Source organism: Hyperoodon ampullatus (genome assembly GCF_949752795.1).
Source record: "Hyperoodon ampullatus genome assembly, chromosome: 5".
Lineage (NCBI taxonomy): Eukaryota > Metazoa > Chordata > Mammalia > Artiodactyla > Ziphiidae > Hyperoodon > Hyperoodon ampullatus.
Genome location: NC_136918.1, coordinates 127,889,970 through 127,916,381, shown reverse-complemented (window position 1 = coordinate 127,916,381; position 26,412 = coordinate 127,889,970). Strand labels below are relative to the sequence as shown.

At 39.2% G+C, this 26,412-nt stretch overlaps 1 pseudogene across 1 annotated transcript; it reads left to right on the top strand.

Moving 5' to 3' along the window:
- The first annotated feature begins 8,739 nt into the window (after positions 1–8,739).
- On the top strand, positions 8,740–9,651 carry LOC307053400 (putative monooxygenase p33MONOX; annotated as a pseudogene). The gene has a single exon. The product of its transcript is annotated as a putative monooxygenase p33MONOX (transcript).
- The last annotated feature ends 16,761 nt before the right edge of the window (positions 9,652–26,412 follow it).

The following is a 26,412-nucleotide window of genomic DNA, read 5'->3' as shown; positions in this document are numbered from 1 at the left end:
GAGATGAGGAGAGGAGACTACAGCAATCAAGCTTGGATACCAAAAAGTAGACTGCAAAGCTGTGACTGAGAGAGAAAAAAATAGGTCATACACACAGGTTAGGAATTAGAAGGGCATCTTCCTTCTTAACAGAAGCACTGGACACAAGAAGAAAATAAAGCAATACCTTCAAAACCCTGAAGGAAAATGACCTCCAACTGGGAACTCCATATTGAACCACACTCTTATTAGAGTATGAGAGTAAAATAAAGATTTTTTCAAGACATGCAAAATTCCCAGAAACATTTACCTCCTATTCAGCTTTACTCAGGAAGCTACCAGAGTAGGTGCTCTTCCACATCAGAGAGTTTACTAAGAAAGCAAAAACAGAAACTCAGGGTCCACTTCAGAACCAGCAACATAATTTGCAGGATGAGACCCAGTATAAAGTGAAAACACAAGACGCCTTGTGCAAAATTTATTAAGAATTTCAAGATGATGACAACTGAGCACTAAGCCAAATGCAGACCCTTTTAAGTGTAATGGCACAGGACCCAGACCCTATGAAACCAGCCCTGGGTCCAATCCAGGAGAGAGAAGAGAGAATTCCCAGGATGATGGTGAAGGGAGATCCCAGGACAACAGTTATGAAGCTAGTCTAGACAATCACCAGTCTACACTGGAGCTAGAAAATGGAGTGCTTCAAGAAGGGTATCTTCAAGGAAAACAATGAATTACTCAATGTAACTGTAAGGGGTTGAGAGGACATTTCCACTTCTTGGGGGAAGCACATGGAAGAATTAAGATGGACACAGTTAAAGCAACTTTCCAGACAAATTCATGACTGGCAAGTGTCAGTATTTTATGACAAGCCTGCTGTGAGAGCAAAGGCACTGTGCTCTGGAGCTGTGAAGACAGATAAACAAGAAACTGACCTCCAATCACTTACATATGGAGGGGTGGGATAGGGAGGGTGGGAGGGAGGGAGATGCAAGAGGGAAGGGATATGGGAACAGATGTATATGTAAAACGGATTCACTTTGTTATAAAGCAGAAACTAGTACACCATTGTGAAGCAATTATACTCCAATAAAGTTGTAAAAATAAATAAAAATAAATAAATAAATAAATAAATAAATAAATAAAAAATTGTAAGGACTGATAAGGATGTGGTAAGAAATGTGATAAGTAAAATAGAGGTGATAAGGAAGTTATATGAAGTATGATAAGTGATAAGAAATGAGTGTTATTATATGCAAGTGATACGACTATGTATGCAGAAATCCATATATATTATAAAGAAAACTGTTAATATCAATAAAGAAATTTAAAAGGTTAAAAAAATCACTTACATATGCTTGGAAGACACTGGTGTTAAACAAAGCCTGTCTTGGTAGAACAGTGGGACTTTTTTAGGAATCTGAGATGGAGAGAGGCCTTCTGGTAGAATATAGAACAATATATACAAAGGCATGACAGAGCACAAACAATGCTGAACAAGCCTGGATGAACTGAACTCTTGGCTAATGATGGGTGCCAGAATGGGGAAATGTTCTAGATTTTTCCCTCATCATCCCTCCCAAATTTCCATTCAAAGGCTGATGTGCTAGAAATATATGTGAGTGAATGGCTCCTACTTGGGATCCTATTAGGACCTGTAAAACAAGCACATTTTGTTTTGTGCATATTGATTCCAGTGTATTGATTTTAATTTATTTGCTGTAATTAAACTTGTGTAATTATTGCAAGGAAATTCAATGAAAACAGGCACAGGCATTTCTGTTCCACCAGCTCTCTACGTTGCTATGGTTCATTGAGATTCTCTTGCGGCTTGAAAGTAGGCATTCGAGGTCAAAGCAGAACGCTCCCCAATAGCAAGGGAGAGAGTAAGAGGCACAATTCAGAGCAGAATTATTTTTCCTTTGAAAGTAGCTTTATTACTGTTCTTATGACACCAGAACTTTTCGCAAGTTCTAACAGTAAAGAAAATCTCAAAGGAGAAATAAAAAAGTAATCCCAAATCCCACCCTTTAGAGGTGAGCACTATTCACTTTTATCAGTTATCCTGCTGGATGTCTCCCTATGTACATAAATACAAAGAGAAGAAGACGAACACTAACATGAATGGTAAAATTGCATGTTACTCTGTGATCCACTTTGTTCATTCCATAATATATCTTAGGTATTTTATATGTCAAAATATTTATTTCTATATCATCACTTTAATAGCTGCATGGTATACCATCTTATGTATGAAATAATTTATTTCAAAAACTTCTTCTGCCGAGTGTATTTCCAATTTTTCTTTATTATAAAAATAATTGCAGTAACTTAAGTGTACATTATGCTTGTCTAATTATCTCCTTCAGGTAAATTCCCATAAGTGGGTTTGTTGGCTCAAAAAGAACAAAATTGCCACCTGTAGTCCAAAGTTGTTTCTTTTAGATCAATTTACACTTGCACCAGCAGCATAAGAATATACAAATGCCAATAAGTATATGAAAAGATATTAGCCATCAGGGAAATGCAAGTCAAAACCACAATGAGATATTACTTCATATTCACTAGCATGGTTACCATCAAAAAGACAGATAATAACAAGTATTGCTGAAGCTATGGAGAACTTGGAGCCCTCATGCACTACAGGTGGGAATGTAAATTGGTGCAGCCACTTTGGAAAACAGTCTGGCAGTTTCTCAAAAAGAGTTACCTGATGACCCAGCAATTGTGCTCCTAAGTATATGCTCCAAAAAGTTGCAATCAGGGACTCAAACAGATATTTGCACACAAATGTTCATTGTAGCAGTATTCGCAATAGCCAAAAAGTAGAAATGACCCAAGTCTTCATCAACAGTGAATGGATAAACAAAACGTGGTATATCCATACAGTTGAGTATTATTCATCCATAAAAGGAAAGGAAGTTCTAATATATGCTGCAACACAGATGAACCCTGGAAACATCATGCTAAGTGAAATAAGTCAGACACAAAAGGATAAATACTGCATGATTTCACTTACATGTAATATCTAGAATAGGCAAATTCATAGAGACAGAAAGGAGGTTAGAGGTTATCAGGGGCTGGAGGCAGAGGGGGAAATAGGGAGTTACTGCTTAATGGTTACATTTCTATTTAGGGTAAAGAACAGTTTGGAAATAGATACTGATGTTTGTTGCATGGCATTGTGAGTGTAATTAATGCCACTGAATTATGCATTTAAGAAAAGTATGGTTTAAATGGCAAATTTTATGCTATATATATTTTACCACAACAAAAAAATAAAAAAAAATATGTTCTAAAAATTTTTTAAAGGAATTCAGTATGGATACATGCTACAATATGGATAAACCTTGAAAACATTTTACAAGATGAAATAAGTTGGTCACAAAAGACAACATATTATATGATTCCAATCTATATAAAATGTTCAGAATTGGCAAATCTACAGAGACAGAAAGTAGATCAGTGGTTGCCTAGGGCTGGAGGCCCGGGGTAAGGTGGGGTGAAAAGAGGAGGGATGGGATGGGGGTATGAAAATGTTCTGAAATTAATTGTAGTGATATTCACAAAACCACTGAAATTGGGCTTCCCTGGTGGTGCAGTGGTTGAGAGTCCGCCTGCTGATGCAGGGGACACGGGTTCATGTCCCAGTCCGGGAAGATCCCACATGCCATGGAGCGGCTAGGCCCGTGAGCCATGGTTGCTGAGCCTGCACGTCCGGAGCCTGTGCTCCGCAACGGGAGAGGCCACAACAGTGAGAGGCCCGCGTACTGCAAAAAAACAAAACAAAACAAAACAAAACACTGAAATTTACACTATAAATAGGTGAACTCTATGCTATATGAAATATATCTCAAAAAAATCTGTTGTGTTTTTTAATTGTGGCTTTCTCTGTGATGGATGAGTTGGACCATTTTTTCCATATTTATTGGCCATCTGTATTTATTCTATTGTAAATGGCTTGTTCATGTTCTTTGTTCTGGTTGTCTTGTTTTTGTTTTTATAAATGCAAAGATATAGTCAGAGTCTACATTGACAAGTATATTTTTAAGTACATTATTTTCTGGTGGAAAATACTGCAGGTGGCATGCCTCAAGCCAGAAGAGAAGTCCAGTTCTGAAGCTGCTGACAGTCTAACAGATTGAATTGATTTTATTTGTAGCAGAGTAAACACAGCATGTAAGGGCAGCACAAAGAGAACACTCCTTGAATTCTTCAGTTCCATATGAGGTGCTTTACAAATATGACCTCGTGTAATCCATCACACCCATTTACGAAGGAAAGAGGTCAAGTTCCTCAAGGTTACACAGCCAGCTGCTGCAACTGGGATTTGAACCTAGTTCTCTCTGTCTTCAAAGTGCTAGTCCATTCTAAGTGCCCTCTGTAGAGTACTGATCACATAAGCGTGACCAGTAATAGGAAGCTATGATGATGCCCTTTGTACTTTCTGAGTTCCAGACTGCAGTAATGTTGAGCAGCCACTGGCAACAGGAAATTGCAGCTGTCAGAATGTACATTTCCTTCACTGCTCCCAGGGATGCCATGTGGAGAAATTCACCAACACAAACATAAATTCTTCAAGGTCCCCCGAATGTCCCTGTGGGGAATTATGAGACTCCCTGGGTTATAAGGATTATACTTGCACATCTCTGCTCAGCCAAAGCTCTGATTCAGGATGCAGCAGTAATAGATCAGATGTCACACACAGACCAAGAAATGTCAAAGTCACACGAAGAATGACATATAGCCATCAAAAGAGCTAATAAATACCTCACCTGGGAAATTAATTTGTAAATTCCATAGGACTATACATCTGTGTAATTATGGATAGTGTCACACAAAGATCAAATTTCTTCATTGAAACGGATCTTAGAGTTTCTCTCTTCAGACCTTTTATTTTACAGATGTGGAAACTGAGATCCTGAGATTTTAATTAACTATTTTACTTAGAAAAATCTCTGAGGGGAAGCCAGCATGATTTCTGATGACTCCAAATCCCAAGCTTGGCTGTCCTTCCTCCCCACTCGGAAAAACCTCCAAAGTCATTTTTCTATGGCAAAACCATATCCTGTGAATTTAATATTTTCTAGCTCTCTGTGCGGCACTGGGAATTGTTCAACTCCACCTCCCTTTAGCTATGAAGACTGGAAGAGAATACAGTTCTCAACACTGCTCATGTTTTCAAGTCACATGTCCTCAGGTTGCTAAAAATCTCGTCTGTGAAACACGAAATGAAATGCCAGGATGCTATTTTTGATTGACATAGAAAGCAACGAAGCAGATTTATATCCACTGGCAAAATTGTATGCTGATAGCGAGAAAGTGCTAGTGAGGATATGAATGTTACCACATTGCATCAATGAAGATTCCACTTTTCCTGTTTATTGTGATGAGAGTGCTTTCCTTTGGCCTCTACTTTCTGAGATTCTAAAATTAGACCTTTAACTTTATTTTTAAATTAATTGTAAAGTAATTGTATCATAAGTGTGATTCAGCAAAGAGTGAAAAGAACAACAAATGGAGGTCAGGAACCACGTGCTTTATCATCTTCTATTTCATCTATGTTTTCCTTCCCTTGGAATTTAATTATCTTCATATAACTTAATTTTTTTAAATACTTCTACAAATAGATATGCTCAGAAAATTTATATGAATTAATTTTTCAAGGAGATATTACAAGGGACAAAAACGAGTTCAATAACTGTAAATATATTTTTAATCCTTATGTATAATCTAACACAATAGAATGGATTTCTTTAAAAGATAGAAAGTGTTCATTTAATTTTTAAAAATATATTTCATGTGTATTCTGGTATCAGCCAACCCTGTGCCCCAGTAGCAGGTAATTCAAGATAAGCGCACTTAAAATATAAGGAAAATATTTAAAATGTCAAAGTCTGTGGCACATTTATATACCAATATAGAATTCTGCTTCACTCCTTGGTTAATGAACATAATGGTCAGGCTTAAAAATAAATATTTAATATATATGCATATCTGACATATTCAAATAATATATAACATTAAATAATATATGCTTATATTTGATATATATTAAATAATTATTTTAGAATACAGCTGGAATCAATTGGAAAGTCAAAATATAATTTTATATATAAAGAGGTAGATATATACTGAACTAAATATATGTTAAATACCCAAATATATATCAATGTTATATATATATATATATATATATATATATATATACACATATATATATATACATACATAAAGTAAAAATCCTAATATCTTCTTTTTCTCCATTCAGTTAACCGACTGGTGATTTTTCACAATCATGTAGATAAAAATACAAACAAGAATATGCATTTATATAGCCAAGAAAAATCTATAGTATTGTCTTTTTATCTTAACTCCGCTTTTATTGTCTTTTATTTTCTAAGGGATTAGACTACTTCTACACTTCCATGTTTCTATGTTAGTTTTTTTCCAAGTTGATTTTGTTTTACTCTTTCAGTTCATGCCATTGTTTGCTGACATAGTGAAATGTGACTTACAGCACAATAACCGGCCAACTGTAGAACATATTATCTGGAAACTGGGAATGCAAACAGTAAAGAACATCAGGATCCACTAAAAATAGAAGGTTTTATACTTTCAGTTTAGTCATCTTTGTTTGGGAATTAAAATCTCTTACTTCAGCTCATCTTGAGTTTTTTGTTTTGTTTTTTTTTTTAAAGCATAGTGTGGGGAACAATTCAATGTGAAAGTTATTTTTTTTAACTTTTTTTTAGCCTATCAAATTTCAGTATACATAGTTAATAACCACTTCAAATTGCTATGCCAGGAGAAACCACTCTTACCTAATTGCCTGCCAAGGCTCATAAAGCACCTCTGTGCCACTGGTAATTCATTGCTCTATTGATATCATAACTCACAGTGATATTTTCTGGCTGTCATCTTTTACACTCACTGATGCTCACTTCCTTCAATTTTTACATCCAGTAGTTCTAAAATTAAAGGCTATGTCTTGGCCATATGATTTTTAGTAGGTTCTTTACAAGTTCTCCTAAGTGGCTTTTCTCTTTGTCTATACCACACACATACACACACATACACATGCATGCATGTACGCACACACAAACTTTAAATGGTTGAATATATTCTCCTCTGAGTAGAATTTTTTCCTTAGATGTAAAACATTTCATTTTCATACTGATCTACAGTGCCTTTTAAAGCTACTCCAAAGCCTCATTATGTGACACATTGGTGATCAAACCACTTTATCTCACAATGCCAGAATCTTTACAAGATCACAGCTAATGACTTCGTTTCCAGCATGGTGTCATGTGGCTCAGTTCCCAGAACCAAACCATACCTGTCAGTTCTTTTCACAGGAGCACACATCTTCTCTGTTGGTATAGAGTGTCATGCAGTGGCCGGCACTGTGCAATGGCAAACAGCTCATATCAGAACCCTCCGTCTCTCCCCCCACCCCATGACTCTGCACGAGGTGAAGAAAGAATGTTCACACCTGTCAATTCTGCCAAATTTCAGCCCCTCAGGCCACACGCTAATTCATTTCACATTCTCAAGAGTGTGAAGAGCTGTCTTTTGGCAGCAACCTGACTGTCCTCTACTACTTCGGAGGAAAGTAGAATTCATCTTTCCTAGTAGAATGGAGAAAAGTTTGAGACATGATGGGAAATGGTTCCTGCGGGGAGAAAAGCTTCCTTGCATGTGTCAAATCACTGTTAGCTTCAGTAAACATGGCAACTCAGCTCCAAGTGGGTCAAACTCCTCATTCCTCTCAACACCACTTCCTGGGACATTACAGGACACGAGCAAAGGGTGAAAACTTGATCAATGAGGTTTGTGGAACCCAAGGTTGGCCAAGTTAAACGACACAAAGAAATTAGTTATATAGAAATCAGTCCACTTCAGCTATAGGGCTGCCACATCAAACGCAGCTTACAATTGTGTTTGAAAAAATGTACATTTGGTTTTCCAAAAAGTGGCTATGACATTATACCCTGACTGCATTTGCCTTTGAAAAAAATTAATACAATATTTTGTAAAACTGTCCAGCTTACAATGACAAGCTATTGAACTTACCGCCTGCATCTACCTCACAGATCTTAAAGTAACTCAAAAGAGCCATCTGAATGATTAAACAGTAATCTGTTTGCAAAATCATTTTGTCCACCAAAAATCACCTCCGAACATGCTGAGACCAATCCATTCCTCCCTGGGTTTTTAAGCCAGAATTCTACAACTAACGTGGAAAAAGGCCACATTTTTTTCTGACAGTGGTGTGAACTTTTAAACTTTTCTATTTGTTGCTTCATTAAGGATCATATTCTTGAAAATTTCAAAAGAAATGTTATTGCTGTCAAGTCAGCACTCAGCATTCAGTAAATGATGTGATGCTGTGATTCATAATAAGAAATATATCTTTGGGTCCCTCCCTGGTTGGTGCTTGGGGCCTTCTGTGTCACCACGGGCACAGCGCCGCTCACACCATGGCTTGGGTCATGAATGTGCCACAGCCTCTCGAGAGACGTGGGTCCTCGGAGCCTCTTTAGTGCCAGAGCTCGGGCCGCAGGCAGCTCCGCGGAGGTGGAAAAACAGAACCTCTGGAATGGATGGACTCTTCCCGAGCAGCTTTGCTAATTTGCAGCAGCTGGACAATGCTCCTCTTGAATACCTGTTAGCATAATCTTCACATCATTTCACTCTGTTGGCAGGGACTCAGCTCTGAATTCTGTACAGAAAAAGCACCTGGACCCCAGTCTTTCAATGGCTTCGAGACAACCAGAAGTGCCTGCCCTTGAGCCTAGTGGGTCTCTTGGCAAGATGTCCCTGCCCATCGGGACGTACCGTCAGGCATTGAGCTATGATGATGCCCTGGAGGACCCTACTCTCATGATTCCTCCTCCATCAGGCATGGGCAGCATCCCCTGGAAGTCAGTGATTCCAGAGTGCAAGTATCAGCACCTCGCCAAGGTGGAGGAAGGAGAGGCCAGTGTCTTGTCCCGTGCCCTGCCATTGGCCACTGATGGTGCGGACAAAGTCCCCGTGGTGAAGGCTAAAGCTACCCATGTCATCATGAGGTCTCTGATCACAAAACAGACCCAGGAGAGCACTCAGCGTTTTGGGAGGCAGGCAGGGCTGAGAGATGCTGGCTACACACCCCACAAGGGCCTCACCACCGAGGAGACCAAGTACCCGCGAGTGGCAGAAGCGCTCCACAAACTAAAGCTCTAGAGTGGAGAGATAACAAGAGAGGAGAAGCAGCCGGCCTCCACCCAGTCCACCCCAAGCAGCAACTGCCACTGTTCTCCTAAGCAGAAGCCCAGAAGCTGTTTCACTTCTGGTTCTTCCACAGCCTTACCTGGCCCCAATCTTTGTACCATGGATTCTGGAAGTGGGGAAAAAGACAGAAGCTCAGCAGATAAATGGAGCCTCTTTGGACCAAGATCCCTCCAGAAGTCTGATTCTGGAGGTTTTGCCATCCCGGCCTACAAAGGAGCCCAGAAGCCTTCTCCAATGGAACTGATCTGCATGCAGGCCACCTGAATGGCCAAGGATCCAGCAGTGTTCAAGCCACCCAAAATGGAAATCCCAGTGACACAAGGGAAGAAACAGCTGCCGCGGGCCCACAATCTCAAACCGTAGGACTTGAATGTTCTCACACCCACTGGCTTCTAGAGCTCTTTCTGTTCCAGGGTCTCTGGATAGAGGGTGTCTTGAGCCCAGCTCCCCTTTACCTTGGCTGTGACATAGGAAAATTTTGCTTTGTCTTTTAAAAAATCTCTCAAACTGAGGCTAGAGCTGGAGACATAATTGATTTTTGAGAAATATTAGTGCAAAGTTTGTCCCTGTGCAGAAGAAGCCATTTTGTACTGCTTTAATTTAAAGTTAGACTAAACCTCAGCAGTGATGTATGGGGACCTCATTACCTAGTTTTGTATCTTTACTCTACCCAAGAACTTTGATCATTACTTACTAGGTAAATAATGTTTGTGTTGTTCCAAAACCAAGGCTTCTTGATTCCTTTACCACTATCCATGTGCGCATGGACAAATCATGGCATAGAGGTGTTCACTGAATAGTTTAGACAACTTTAGCCCTCTTGGCTATGCGGGCACTGTGTGTTCCAGCCTCGTCAGTTATGGGGACCCAAGATCTGTTTGAGATATGGGTATAGTTAAGAGCCAGCCTTGGCAGGGATCCCCTCTGTTTTCTGCTGAAACTGGAATCTCCTTGCTTTTTGGTAGACCTCATGGATCACTTTGCCCTGCAGCCAGTTCTTACTGTAGTACCTCTTGGGCCAGTGCTGTTGGAGGGATGCTTCTCTTTTGTGTGTCACAGAACAAACACTAGCCTTACATATCCTTTGTTGCATTTTAAAGTGAGATTAATTTAACTCCCATTTGGTTGAAAACTTCCTAAGGGAGAAAATTCAGTCTACTGGTTTGGTATAGATAAATGGATGTTAAACTTTCTTAAAGGAGGCAGCACCTGCAGTTTGAGTATAGTCTTGCGGTTCATATGAAACTAGTGTCACCCTATTTTGAGTTTCTTGTTCAGGCCAGGGCCTGAAAAATTTTTTCCTGGGAGGTGGAAGAATTAAAAATTTTCAGTATGCAATCATTTTCCCCCAAAATGAGCCTCATTCCTTTATAAACACGTACCTCACTGAGGAAAGGGACTAGGGAAACCACCTTTTCATTTCTCCTAACTGTGTACATGTTCAATCATTGTCTTGAACACTGTCTCAAATTCCTGCTGTCTTTTGCTTTGGACAGTGTGGTGTCTACACAAGGAGCTGAGCTGATCTTCCCACAGAGATGCCCTGGAGTCTAAAATGATCAGAACAATTAATTTATTTGTGTCTCCTGTTATGCTTGTTTCTCTTAACTTGTTTTGGCAATAAAAATCCTTACTACTTTCTCAAAAAAAAAAAAAAGGAAATATATTTTTGGTCTTAGTCCCTGTTTCTGACACAGAGCTCCTAAAACTCTCAGAATTTCCTAAAGGTGTTTTGTTATGTTAATGAGATGACTTGTGCAAAGCACATAAAGATGGGGTCTGGTTGCCAGGGGAACCAACCATATGATTAGAGCCTTGGAACTTTCAGCCCTACCACTCCAGGGAGGGGAGAGGGGCTGGAGATTAAGTTCAGTCATCAATGGCCAATGATTTAATCAACCATGCCCAGGTAATGAAGCCTCCATAAAACCCCAAAAGGACAGGGTTGAGAGAGCTTATGGGTTGGTGAACATGTACAGATTTGGGGAGAGTGGCCCTCAGTGAGGGTGTGGAAGCTTCTCAGCCTTTCCCCTTTCCTTGCCCTATTCATCTCTTCCATCTGGCTCTTCTTGAGTTATATCCTTTTAAAATAAACAGGTAATCTAGTAAGTAAAATGTTTCCCTGAGTTCTGTGCTGCTCTAGTACATTAATCAAACTCAAGGAGGAGGTCACTGGAAACTATATAAGGCAACTGCTAACAGCTGTAAAAGAGGAAATCGACAGTAACACAATAATAGTGGGGACTTTAACACCTCACATACACCAATGGACAGATCATCCAAAATGAAAATAAATAAGGAAACAGAAGCTTTAAATGACACAATAGACCATATAGATTTAATTGATATTTATAGGACATTCCATCCAGAAACAGCAGATTACACTTTTTTCTCAAGTGCGCATGGAACATTCTCCACAATAGATCACATTTTGGGTCACAAATCGAGCCACAGTAAATTTAAGAAAACTGAAATCATATCAAGCATCTTTTCTGACCACAATGCTATAAGATTAGAAATGAATTACAGGGGAAAAAACGTAAAAAACAGAAACACATGGAGGCTAAACACTACATTACTAAATAGCCAAGAGGTCACTGAAGAAATCAAAGAGGAAGTCAAAAAATACCTAGAGACAAATGACAACAAAAACACGACGATTCAAAACCTATGGGATGCAGCAAAAGCAGTGCTAAGAGGGAAGTTTATAGCTATACAGGCCTACCTCAAGAAACAAGAAAAATCTCAAATAAACAATCTAACCTTACACCTAAAGGAACTAGAGAAAGTAGAACAAACAAAACCCAAATTTAGCAGAAGGAAAGAAATCACAAACATCAGAGCAGAAATAAATGAAATAGAAACAAAGAAAACAATAGCAAAGATCAATAAAACTAAAAGCTGGTTCTTTGAGAAGATAAACAAAATTGATAAACCATTAGCCAGACCCATCAAAAAAAAAACAGGGAGAGGACTCAAATCAATAAAATTAGAAATTAAAAAGGAGAAGTTACAACAGACACCACAGAAATACAAAGCATCCTAAGAGACTACTACAAGCAACTCTATGCCAATAAAATGGACAACCTGGACGAAATGGACAAATTCTTAGAAAGCTATAACCTTCCAAGACTGAACCAGGAAAAAATAGAAAATGTGAACAGACCAATCAAAAGTAATGAAATTGAAACTGATTAAAAATCTTCCAACAAACAACAGTCCAGGACCAGATGGCTTCACAGGTGAATTCTATCAAGCATTTAGAGAAGAGCTAACACCCATCCTTCTCAAACTCTTCCAAAAAATTGCAGAGGAAGGAACACTCCCAAACTCATTCTATGAGGCCACCATCACCCTGATACCAAAACCAGACAAAGATACTACACAAAAAGAAAATTACAGACCAATATCACTGATGACTATAGATGCAAAAATCCTCAACAAAATACTAGCAAACAGAATCCAAGAGCACATTAAAAGGATCATACACCATGATCAAGAGGGATTTATCCCAGGGATGCAAGGATTCTTTAATATATGCAAATGAATCAATGTGATACACCATATTAACAAATTAAAGAATAAAAACAATATGATCATCTCAATAGATGCAGAAAAAGCTTTTGACAAAATTGAACACCAATTTATGATAAAAACCCTCCAGAAAGTGTTCATAGAGGGAACCTACCTCAACATAATAAAGGCCATATATGACAAACGCACAGCAAACATCATTCTCAATGGTGAAAAACTGAAAGCATTTCCTCTAAGATCAAGAAGAAGACAAGGATGTCCACTCTCAGCGCTATTATTCAACAGAGTTTTGGAAGTCCTAGACTCAGCAATCAGAGAGGAAAAAGAAATAAAAGGGATACAATTTGGAAAAGAAGAAGTAAAACTGTCACTGTCTGCAGATGACATAATACTATACATACAGAATCCAAAAGATGCCACCATAATACTAGAGCTAATCAATGAATCTGGTAAAGTTGCAGGATACAAAATTAATGCACAGAAAACTCTAGCATTCCTATACACTAATGATGAAAAATCTGAAAGAGAAATTAAGGAAATACTCCCATTTACCATTGCAACAAAAAGAATAAAATACCTAGGAATAAACCTACCTAGGGAGACAAAAGACCTCTCTGCATAAAACTATAAGACACTGATGAAAGAAATTAAAGATGATACAAACAGATGTAGAGATATACCATGTTCTTGGATTGGAAGAATCAATATTATGAAAATGACTATACTCCCCAAAGCAATCTACAGATTCAAAGCAATCCCTGTCAAATTACCAATGGCATTCTTTACAGAACTAGAACAAAAAATCTTAAAATTTCTGTGGAAACACAAATGACCCCGAATAGCCAAAGCAGTCTTGAGGGAAAAAAATGGAGCTGGAGGAATCAGACTCCCTGACTTCAGACTATTCTACAAAGCTACAGTAATCAAGATAATATGGTACTGGCACAAAAACAGAAACACAGATCAAGGGAACAAGATAGAAAGCCCAGAGATAAACCTATGCACCTATGGTCAACTAATCTATGACAAAGGAGGCAAGGATATACAATGGAGAAAAGACAGTCTTCAATAAGTGCTGCTGGGAAAACTGGACAGCTACATGTAAAAGAATGAAATTAGAACACTCCCTAACACTATGCACAAAAATCAACTCAAAATGGAGTAGAGACCTAAATGTAAGTCCGGACACTATAAAACTCTTAGAGGAAAACATAGGAAGAACACTCTTTGACATAAATCACAGCAAGATCTTTTTTGATCCACCTCCTAGTAATGGAAATAAAAGCAAAAACAAACAAATGGGACCTAATGAAACTTAAAAGCTTTTGCACAGCAAAGGAAACCATAAACAGAATGAAAAGACAACCCTCAGAATGGGAGAAAATATGTGCAAATGAATCAACAGACAAAGGATTAATCTCCAAAATATATAAACAGCTCATGCAGCTCAGTATTAAAAAATGAAACAGCCCAATCCAAAAATGGGCAGAAGACTTAAATAGACATTTCCCCAAAGAAGACATACAGATGGCCAAGAAGCACATGAAAAGCTGCTCAACTTCACTAATTATTAGAGAAATGCAAATCAAAACTACAATGAGGTATCACCTCACACCAGTTAAAATGGGGATCATCAGAAAATCTACAAACAATAAATGCTGGAGAGGGTGTGGAGAAAAGGGAACCCTCTTGCACTGTTAGTGGGAATGTAAATTTATGCAGCCACTATGGAGAACAGTATGGAGGTTCCTTAAAAAATTAAAAATAGAATTACCATACGATTCAGCAATCCACTACTGGGCATATACCCAGAGAAAACCATAATTCAAAAAGACACATGCACCCCAATGTTCATTGCAGCACTATTTACAATAGCCAGGTCATGGAAGCAACCTAAATGCCCATGAACAGACGAATGGATAAAGATGTTGTACATATATACAATGGAATATTACTCAGCCATAAAATGGAATGAAATTGGGTCAGTTGTTGAGACGTGGATGGATCTAGAGACTGTCATACAGAGTGAAGTCAGTCAGAAAGAGAAAAACAAATATTGTATATTAACGCATATATGTGGAACCTAGAAAAATGGTACAGATGAATGCGTTTGCAGGGCAGAAATTGAGACACAGATGTAGAGAACAAACGTATGGCCACCAAGGGGGGAAAGCTGCGAGGGGGTGGGAGGGGGGTGTTGTGATGAATTGGGTGATTGGGATTGACATGTATACACTAATATGTATAAAATTGATGACTAATAAGATCCTGCTGTATAAGAAAAAAAAACTAAATACTATTCAAATGATAAAATATTACATTAAATTACTATAATTTAATACTATAATTATAATAAAACAACATCACATTAGATTTTAATTAAAGCACTGGGACAGTGCCTAGCCCATGTTTGTTAAATAATAAAACATATAAATATGCAAAATGTGAACTTCTGTAAGTGCACAGACACGAATCTATTTGTTGTACTATGTTATCCAAACAGCTCTATGAAATTTTATTCAATTAGATTACATTCCAATGCAAGAACTACAAGTACACTCAGAGCCTCAGCACATTTATTAGCTGTGAGACTTGATGAAAAAAATGAAATTTCTCTAGAACATATCAGGATTTGAGAACAACAGGAAACTATGCCATCCATAGACATTGGAACGTTTTTGAAGCCCTTTGCTACTGATGTGACTATTGTTTTATCTATAATAGAAGCTGTACCAAAAATATCCCAGCCCATTTGAGCTGCAGGCTCAAAGTTCTGCCTTAATTCCCACATGGTGGGTTTGACATATCCCCAAGGATATCTGCCATAAGTATGAATAAGAAGGTTCTAGTGTGTTTGTGAACATGCAAATTCTTAGACCTCCTCTCATGGAAATTTTGTTCCAGTTGGCCGGAGGTGGAGAAGAGGAATCTGCATTTTACCATACATCAATTTCCGACATAGGTGGTCTGATGACTACTGATTAAGAATCACTGGACTAGAGGATCCTCCACTCAGTTTGGGATGAGCCCTCAGGTTCATGCGTGTACTCACAGTGTGGCTGTCACAGGCTTTCCAGCTGAGTCTAAAGTGTTTGGGGTTTTCCTGGATTCTCGAATTGCTGGAGCATTGCTTAAATGGAACCAAGTCTACGTAGGATAAATCCCAAGGATATATCTGCATGAGTCTGGCCTTTACAACAGGAGTGCTGAAGTTCTATTCCAATAAGAATTTGTTTCCTTTTATTTGCTCTGGGCTGTTCTCAAAATGAAGCTGTGAACTGGAAGAATTTGGTCTTTGTATCCTACCTCCTATGCCTTCATCACTTCTAGCTTCAATGTCCAAACAACATGTGGGAAACTGAAGCTTCCTGGCTCCTGAGGATCACCAACTGAGGCACCCAAGCAAAGCAGCCTAACACCCTTTCCCCTGCTCTGTATTTCTCTCTGTCTCCTCCATCAAAATGCACTTCATCCATTTCCCATCTGGTCAGGATCCTAGCTAGCATCAGCACGGTGATAAAACTTTGATGTGATACAGCAAAATGAACTAACAGACTAATATTTTATTTGGAAGCCAAACTAGAGCTAAGAGAAGCAGATTTTCTCTTGGGTTTTACACATTGCAAAATAAAATTAATGAATAAAGTTAAAATGATGGTGCCAGGTGATGTGGGCATGCAAAGAGGTTCCTTCCTCCACTTTTTTGTTAGAGATCATAAGAACATACTCAATTTATCAGAAATCTACTACCTTTGTTGACAATTCAACCAGGTCATAGAAAGTCTTAGCCAACTAATAGGGTTTGGAATTCAACATGGCAAAACCTAGACCTTAAGAGGTTTCAATATTTGGAAGGAAAGTTCAGAATAATTTATTAGAATACAAAATATAATAAAAATTAAAAATAGGGGTCATATACCAAAAATATTGTTTGGTTAAAATGAGGTTCCACTGCACTGTTCAAACCTAAGACCAACTATTGTAGCATTAGAACAGACACAACAGCCAAGCAAAATTCTCAGGGGAAAACAGAGAAAACCAGTTCCCCCATAAAAGCTTTAAAAAAGCTGTAGAGACTTACTATATTTCAGACCATTTTTGATGATCTCACAGTATCCAACATGATTAACACTTAAATATATCATGAAATAGTTGTACTTTAGGGTAAGATAAAGGGGAGGAGAGGAATATCCCATAATTTACTGATATTTTTGCATTGTTAGAATCATTCAAACTTTGGCTTTGTCCTTGGATTCAGACGTATCTAGAGGCCTTTGGCACCTTAGTAGTAAATCATTTACCCATAACTTTCAAACTTCATGGTTACAATTAATATTTAAGCCTTAATGGATGCTAATGGGTTACTTTTTTAAGGTAGCATGTTATTTTACAGGGAATTTTTATATACAAGGCCTTACAAATTTCAGGGACTGACTCAAAGTTAGAAACAGCATGCACTATAATAAGATAGGAAAAAAGATATCAGGAGGGAGGTAAGTAGTCTTGCAACGTCTAAAATAAACAATCCTGCGTTGTCACCTACAGTCTCCAATGTACAGGAAAAAACCTTGCTGATTATAGGACTTCCCACATGGTCCAATTTCAGCAGCAATCTCTAAGGGGAAGAGTAGAAATATGGTTCATATTGAAAAAGATCTATCAGGCAATAAAGCAAAATTCCAGCTCATATGGGCAGAAATCTTAATAACATCTATAACTTTAGGACAATTCATTTTGCTTTGCCTTGGACTGAGCTGCAGGTTTCTGAGGAGATCTTGTTAGCTTTGGAGAGTAGGAGAAGAAACACAGGCAGTCCTCTCTAGAGACTCACTTTCAGGATGAAGAAAGGTCCTGGGAAGTCGATGTGTCTGAATTGTATATTTTCGATACATGAGCATATACCTGGGGCTCGAAACTGACACAATGGTAGTAATAAATGGTCCTAGCTGCCACTGACTTATAGCCAACCACTGCACTCAGTTCTTCACTGTGTGACTGCAGTGGGGTTCTCATCTCTCTCAGCTTTTGCTTCCACATCTGTACAGTGGATATGGTAATAATCCATATCTCTCAGGCTATGGTGAAGAAGAAATGACACCACAAGTAAAAACACTTGATAAATTCTCAAGCACTACACAGTTCTCCCGTAATTGTGATACAAAATCAGATGCTTTTCTCTTCTAAGCATAGTTTTTCGTAAATGAATAATTGGTCCCACCCAAATAGAGAGAAGCTTTAAGAACCACATTCTAACACTCTTTAAGAGAGGCCTACTTACAACCTGATTGTTTGAGCTTCTGATAAACATAATTGGCTGAATCATAAAACATGTTTTAGAGATTTGTGAGAAATTTCAGTGCAGTTGAGTAGGAGGATGGCTGGAGAGCCAGAGCCCCTGGCTGGCTGTCTGCAGAAGAACAGCTGCTGAGTGGCTAATTCCACAACCTCGGCCCTCTCTCCTGGTGTTCTAAACCATATTGACCTTGTGTGCCCTGGTGGCAGACATCCCGTCGTCACTTCACAGATATCTCAGTCGAAGGTCATTTTCTCAGGGAAAAGTGAACCCCATTCAGACTAAGTTAGACCCTTCTGTTACATTCTCATAGTATTCTGTATTTTCTTTCTAGCACCTAGTAGAGTGGATGAATAACATTGATAAATAGGATTCTTTGACTAATGCCTGCCTCTTCTGGAGTATAAGCTCATTAGGGTGCAAAGTATGACTGCTGACCTCCTCATTATAGCAGCCCAGAACCTAGCTCATGGTCCGGCACACAGTGGGAGCTAAATAAATGTTTGATGCTTTAATGAAGAGTGAGGACTTGAAGCCAAATCCTCTGATGCCAAAGCCAGGGTTCACTTTACTAACAAAGAAATGGCTCTAAGTATTACCTGGGGAGCCCAGTTAAATCCAGATTCCCAAGTATTCCAGCCCCATAGAATTAGAAACTCCCAGGGCCAAAGGACTCTTTATTTTCTGGATACAGAAAGTCATAGACCAGCTATAAGAACCACTGCACTACACCACATGTGCATCAGCTTAACGAACAGTATACTTACAGAGGATCCAGAATCCTGGTATTTTCAGTTCCTATCCTCTGCTCAATGTTGGAAGGGCACACCCTCCAATCTGCCTCATATTGGTTCAGGTAAGTGGATGAAACTCAAAAGCAGTTCCCATGTCTTCACACAGAACATGCACTGTGTAATCCTTCCCATAACTAAATCAAATGCATTTTAAAAGGCAAAACTTTAAAGCATATTGCTAAGTGAAAGAAGCCAGCCTGAAAAGGATACATACCATATAATTCCAACTATGTGACATTTTGGAAAAGGAAAAACTATAGCAATAGTAAGATGACCTGTGGCTGCCCAAGGCTTGGGGGGAGGGATGGATTGATGCACAGGTGAAGCACAGGGAATTTTTAGGATGGTGAAATTGTTCTGTTTGAAACTGTAATGGTGGATACATGACATCACACATTTGTCAAAACCGAGAGAACTATGCAACACAAAAAGGGAGCCCTAATAGAAACTACAGACTTTGGTTAATAATAACATATCAACATTGGTTCATTGATTGTAACCAAGGAACCACCTGAAAGCAAGATATTAATAATAGGGGAAATAATGGGGAAAATGGGAAGCTGGGTGAGTGTCTGGAACTCTAAGTACTATCTGCTCAGTTACACTATAAATCTAAAACTGTATTTTTTCAAAAGTGTAAAAAATGAAACATACCCTGAAAATGACGGTGGGCGTAGAGCATCACAGCTTCATCACGCTCTCATTTACTCAGTGCTTACTGCACGGGGAGCACCAAGCTGAGAATTTTCAAACATCACCTCATTTAACCCCAGCAATACTGCTCGGTGGCAGCTAATACCAATACCCTCACACTCCCTTGAGGGTTAGGGAACCGAAAGCAGGTGCTGTTAAGTCCTTGCCCAAAAGAACATAGCCAGCCAGTGTCACTAGGTTTCAAACTCAGGGCCAGGTTGCCTCAAACCCCACATGTTTACCCACTGTGGGAACCTGCTTCGATTTATTTACTTGTAGTTGCTTTGGCCTATGCACAAACAAGCGGTTTACTATGAAGTTTAATCCATAACTGTAGGTCAAAATGAGTAGGGTATTATAACACAGGGTCAGATGAAAAGATTCTCACCATGAAGCAATGCCTGCAGATAAGCCTGGGACACACACACACAGAGGAAAACAAACACTGCCCTCCAGGAGCATGAGATGGTGGAAAAGCAGGGCTTATGAGCAACAGCATAATGAAATCAGGTTTCAAATGTTGAAATAATTTTCTAGGTCCAAGATGGAGCCACTCCTGCCCAGGGTCCCCTATCAGGGAACTTTAACTTAGATAACGTTTGCATCCCTATAAATGCTCCCATTGGCCAGAAACACAGAATATCTGGTCAGCCAATGCCCAAATGAGGTTGACTATGTGGCCCCAGCCAATCGGATATTTTCTATTTTTCTCTTCCTTGTTCTTTATTCTTTACCCTGGAAAAGCTTCCTGCCTTCAGTCAGATTCTGCAGTTCTCTGAAAGGAGCTCTAAATAAAGTTTATGTCACCTAAATTGTCTTCTTTAATCATTTTTTACCACGAATAAACCAATCACGGTAACACTGATGTATGAACTTAAATGACAACGTTTTGCTTTAAAACCAAACTATTTTTTAAATAACAATGACAATACAAAGGCCATAAAAAACAGAGAGAAACTAGGAACCACCAAACTGAAAGAGACTTAAGGGCCATATCAGCCTCGTGCAATGTGTGAGTCTCATGGATCTTTATTCAAACAAACCGACTATGGAGAAATTAGTAAATTTTGAACACAGTGAACATTATATGATGCTAAGGAATTAAGTTTTAGGTGTAGTAATTTTATTAGAATTAGGTCTTTTTTAAAAAATATATCAAAACTATTAAAGACAAACCTCACAGAGATGAAGTATTATATCTGGGATTTGCTTCAAAACAATTTGAAAATGGGTGGAGAGTGGGTACAGGTCAAATGAAATTAGCTGTTGAGTGATAATTGTATAATTGTTGGAGAGAACAGTGGGGTACAAGGAGTTCATTATACTCCTTTCTCCTTTTGAAAATGTTTCAAATTTTCCATTATGAACATATTTTTTTAAAGTTTATTATTCAGCATTAGTTCTAGCACTTATCTAACCATGTACATTGTTCTCATTCAATAAATATGAATGTGAACATTAATTATAAAAATAATAATTGTAACTAAAACATGAGGTCCATATACAAGCATTTTCACTCTGATTGTTTTAATAAATCATGCTCTACAGTTTCTGTTAACGTTTTCAGGAAACAGCTCCACATCAATCTTTTTTTTTTTTTTTTTTTTTTTTGCCGCGTTGGGTGTCAGTTGTTGCATGTGGGCTTTCTTTAGTTGCAGCCAGCGGGGGCTGCTCTTCATTGCAGTGCGTGGGCTTCTCATTGCAGTGGCTTCTCTTGTTGCAGGGCACGAGCTCTAGGTGCGCGGGCTTCAGTAGTTGTGGCTCGTCAGCTCAGTAGTCGTGGCTCACGGGCTCTAGAGAGCAGGCTCAGTAGTTGTGTCACACAGGCTCATTAGTTGTGGTGCACAGGCTTAGTTGCTCTGCAGCATGTGGGATCTTCCCAGACCAGGGATCGAATCCACGTTCCCTGAATTGGCAGGCGGATTCTTAACCACTGCGCCACCAGGGAAGCCCACCCACATCAATCTTCACTGTTTCTGTTGTCTCTCTGTCCTGGGTCTCTCACTGTTCATTTCCCTCAGGAGCCTGTGGCCAGAAAAGGGAATCCCTGGCAGAAGGAAGAAGTCGAAGGAGCACTGTTACCGACTGATGTCTTCCCCTCAAGTGGAGGCCAGGATGCACTCTCAGGGCTGCTTGTGGCTGCTCTGAATACAGTAATAGGTCTCCTTCATCCCTGGGCATCACGCACTGCCACAGACACCCACATCTGGATCCAGGTGACCCAGAGCATCTTAGAATCTGCATCATTCCCCCCCGCCCACACCCGGGGTTTGGATTAGTTCTTCACTTAAGATACTTCGGAAGGACCATTCCAAGGACTCCGAGTGATTCATAGAAGATGTATAAGGGAAAATGAGGTTCTATCTCCTTCCCATATGGAAGAGGACAAGCCCTTGGCTAGCCACAGGGAGACATTAGCCGGCAGGCTGATGCCAAACAGGAGGAAATAGTAGTGAAACAGGAGGGAAGGGGGCAGGGCACAACCTTTAAAAGAATGACATAGCCATAATACATGACGAGAACTAGTGAGAACCAACTAGGTCCAAGATGGCAGAAGACTCAACTTCCAGTAGACCTTGAGCCTCATTATATGCTCATTGTAATACACTAGCATGCTAAATGACACACCCAACAGCGCCATGACAGTTCTGAAGCCAACCATAAAAGGTCAAAAAGTGGGCGGTGGCCCAATTCCTGGAAATCCCCACCCCTTCCCCAAATAATTGGAATAACCCTCCCACTCATTAGCCCATAAACATTAACCATGCCACATTTCAAAGCCTCTTGCCTCTTGCTTCTTGCCTTTCGAGATGGCCCACACTCTGTCCGTGGAGTGTGTTTCTCTCTAAATAAATCTGATTCTTACCAATCACTTCGTCTCCAAATTCTTTCGTGACAAAGAAAGAACCTTAAATTCACTGGCAACAGTAGGGATTCCATTTCCCCAGCAACAAAAGTATAAGCCTAAGTCATGAAGTACCTTCATGAAATCTAACTTCAGAGGCTGGCACATTATTTTGTTGCAGAAGTTTCTTTGACAGTGATGTCTTAGGCCTGCCCAGACGTGGGATGATCACAGCAGTCTGAATCCCACACCATGGGTGTCCTAGGATTATAAAGTTTAGTTTTGTGTTATGTTACATATAGAGCATATAAATAACTATGCAGCTCATTCTGATTGCAGAGGAAGCAAGAGGTGAAAATATTTACCTGCTACCCTCTTTACCCCAAGGAGTCCCTCACTTCGAGGAAAAAAAATTTCACAGACAAGTTAAGTGAACGTTTCAACTTTGTTGATTTATTCAGCCAGCTGTTAAGGCATTCTTTTTAAACTCTTGTCATTTACTTGTGCAGTTTTGGCTTTTGGTATTCAAAACATTCCAAAAGCCTGCATTCATTTTCCTTTCCACAAATTCTTAAAGGTGTCTGGGGAATTTCACTAAGCCCAGTGAATTAAAATTCTAAAGGTCAGGAAGTGTATCACTGTGTACTTAAACAGTGACCCTGTGTGGTACAAAAGTGAAAGATTGATTATGCAAATTGGCAAGTGCGTATTATCTGAGATGCTGTTGCAGAATATTGAACTGAATTCCAGGAGGGACAGAGGAGCTGGTCCCAGCCTGTCCATTCACAAATTGATGTTAGGTAAATTATGAAATTCCTTTGAGCCTCTGTTAAGAGAACGGATGCAGATTAGATGAGGGTCACTCAAAATCTCAGATTCAGTGAAATGCTTATTAACCTAATAACCCTTCAATTTACAATGATTTGGGTTTCTCTGGTATGATGAGTTTGAAACATGATAATAAGCCCCCAAGAGGCTGCCTCAAACCAAAACTCCAATATGGTATTCCACGCAACGGGAACTTTCTCTGAAAAATGGCCATTTGCACAGAAGACTCCCTTTCTGAGGGTAGGTTCATCCAGGATACCAAATTGTAATAGGGAAGAACAAATCTGATGCCATATTAGATCTGTTTCTTTTACTTTAATCTTTGTATTCTATTGCTTTTGCTTCAAGTTAAGAATGTTGCCTATAGCCTGAAAACATAGGATCGCTGATTCTCAAGGCTCTGACCTTTAAGGGTATAACACTTTTCCATTCATATAGAGATAAAAAGTTGCAGAACAGAGACTAACATTTGTCTTGTTGGCAGTTTACAGGAACATCATGACCTAACCTACCTGGACAGCTGCAAGAACATAGGATTCCGATACCAAGAAGTTTGCACCAACCAACCAGGCCCCTCCCTCACCTAGCCTTTAAAAATGCTTTGCTGAAACCCTTCAAGGCATTCAGGGGTTTGGGGGCATGAGCCACCCGTTCTCCTTGCATGGGCTACAATAAACCTTTCTCTGCTCCAAACTCTGACATTTCGGTTTGTTTGACCTCACTGTGTGTCAGGCACATGAACTTGCGTTTGGTAACAAAATCACAGATCAGATGTTGCTTAATGAACTTAGGATCAAAACATATGACATTGTGTTTCTGAAAACCTGTTTCCTGCAAACAAAAATAGCTTGTAAGATTTCAGCCATTACAGAAATATATCCATTTAGATACTCAGCATTAATCCATGAGAATCACAGCATTCTCTCTTCTGATGAATTCTAGAGAAATGCTTTTAATGCTCATTTTCCACTCCATACAGCCAGTGATCCTACAACTACAACATTATCTCACCTCTATAATAAATGATTACATAATGACTTCTCTTACACTCTCTGCTTTCTCTTCCTTGTAGCAGACACTTGGCCACATCGCCTGGCCCACCAGATTTCAGCACAGCAGTTCAGGACAATATTGTGCAAGTGACCAGCAACCATTTCAAGCCACACTGTGGCACCTCGCAGATTTGGGACTTTCTCTGATGTCACACAAGGCAGCACAGCCCACAACTCCCCCCCACTAAGCATAGCTTGGAAGTGCATAGAGCAAATGAGCCTCTAGGGGCAGCCCTCAACCAACAGGAGACAGGAATTAATGGAGCCAGCCTCCCTGTCCTTCGCTGGAACATCTCTAAGGTGAATTCTTAAAGGGCTCCGACAGAATTGATCACCAAGTGTCCACAGAGGTGGCCAGCCCGATAACTCACCATTTTCCCCACTTCGTGTCTCACTCTCTCACTCGCCCACTCCCTCACCTCCGCTTCCTGGGATTAACTCCCCAGTAAACTATGTGTACCCACATATTTGTCTCATGCTCTGCTTTCAGGGAGATTCAAACTAAATCCGTTTTCATGGCCCCCTTATTTAGGATGATGACCATCAAAATATACTTCTTCCTTTTGTCTAATACACCAGGTTTGTTGAAGGAGATAAATGTCTGCCAGTCTGCTGGGGCTGATACAGTTCTCCCATGACAGAGAATTTTAACACATATTGGCTGAAAGAGTTACAGTGGTTGGCCCACTTTATGGTAATACCTGATTGCGTCTTCTGGAGTCTCTAAATCATTGTTCCTCATTTTCGTTGTCTTAGAATATATGCTAGCTGACTTGGAATCAGCTGTGCATTCTGAATAAAGACTTAACACCTCCCCTTACGTTAATACTCTTAGACTTATTGCTTAGAGATGATTTGGGGAAAGAGTAGGTATATTGTCCTTGAAATTAAACTTCCTTTCAAAGCAAGGCAACAACTTTTTGAAGTGAACATTTTTGGAACTTTTTAGAACTTACAGTAACTAAACTTTAAGAGTAAATATATTTGCATTTATTAAATACGAAAACAAATTTACATTTGCAAAACCAAAATTCTCTCAACAGTTCTTAAGATAATTTTATTTATTACTTTGCTTTCATTTGGACTTTTCCTTATAATGAATTGTTTTACCTTTAAAGAAATGACTTTTTACAAAATACTAATAATGCCTTGCATTTGCATGGCATTCCTTGAATTATTTTATTTGAGGCTCAGAAAAAACTTTATAAGATAATGATAATACCCAGTTTTACAAATAAGGAAACTGAGACCACATTGCTAGTAAGTAGCAGTCTCAGCATTTAAATCTAGGTTTTCCAGCTCCAAGTTCAATAATAAGCCATTTGTCTCATAAGTATTAACGCTACCATGAAGAATGCCTAAAAATCACTTCCTAGCATTCCACAGAGTGAAACAGAGGCACATTTCTCAGCAATGGTATTCCAAAAGTAAGACAAAAAGTGAAGTCTCTCCTTCACGGAATGAAGGACAGAAACAAGTAACTACATCAGGTCATCAAGAAGAGACACTGGTCACCTCCTAGGTGTTCAGACTCCAGGAAAGATAGTTTCCTTGAGCATGTAACCCTGATAAATCCAGCCACCTGACAAAACAGGAGAGCTCTAAAGGGCTCATTTTGGTTTATCAAATCAATGATCCATAAAGTCAAAACTCTCTCCAAAGGAGAACTTGACATGACGGACAGCAACAATTCTGTAGGGGCCATTAGGGTTTATCACATTAAAGGCATTCTGATCTGATTGACTAGAACAAATCTTAGAGATATGCTGATACTCAGGAAAGAAGTGACCACGGATCAAGGACATGAAATGGTAGGGTGTTGACACTGGGACCCTGGACGAATGACCCCTGTGGTTCCACCTGGACACCCCGTGACCTGCTTCTGTGTGACGAGGCTAACTTTGTTATGCTCTTATCTTACTAGCAGTTATATTTTGAGGAATTGGGTCCCCATCCCTCACATAAAATGTGTTTGGTACTCTGTGACCTAGAAAAGTTTAAAAAAAAAGACTTAAATGACTTAACACGTCCAAAAAAATATTATTTAAGAGCATTAACACTGATGGTACAGAAAAGTAGGTCCTTTGCAATCACAAAATCCAGAACCATTTCTCAGTA